The sequence below is a fragment of the Condylura cristata genome, unplaced genomic scaffold (assembly GCF_000260355.1).
Source record: "Condylura cristata isolate star-nosed mole 26May11 unplaced genomic scaffold, ConCri1.0 scaffold00032, whole genome shotgun sequence".
NCBI classification, from domain to species: Eukaryota; Metazoa; Chordata; class Mammalia; order Eulipotyphla; family Talpidae; genus Condylura; species Condylura cristata.
This window is the reverse complement of record NW_004567133.1, coordinates 19,200,646-19,201,157: the sequence shown is the minus strand read 5'-3', so window position 1 is coordinate 19,201,157 and position 512 is coordinate 19,200,646.

Below are 512 nucleotides of genomic sequence, written 5' to 3'. Positions count from 1 at the left end.
GGCTCCGCGGCGAGGGATGGTCTGGGTTAGCAGAGAGACTCTCGGGTGCGATCAGCGCAACTAAGAGGCGAGGAGACACGTGACTGCCCCCACCCCTGCGACGGGATCGCTGCTCTAAAAACAGGCGTGGGTTTGGACGTTGAACTTGTTCTTGGGTCCTTGACATGCAAAGAAAATGACCCCACTGAGAAGTCCTGAGAAAATGGAGGACAGTGCAGCCCGAGAACTGGCAGTGAAGGAGAGTGGTCAGTAACAGGCATATGCGTGACGTCTCGCCCCGGCCCGCAGTCCCCTAGGTCAACCCTGCCCGGCCGCGGGCCCGGTCCCTGGCGCCCCCTGGTGGAGGCCCGGAGCCCCGCGAGGCGCGCGCCCTCCTGCCTCTCCTCGCACCTCCGCGGCACCCCACCCAGCCGGCCGGGTCCCTCAGGGCCAGCTCAAGGCGCCCCGGGGGGGTCACTGGCGCCTGGGCGGCTTGCCCAGGCCGACTTGCCTCACGACCTTTGGGGGGGGGG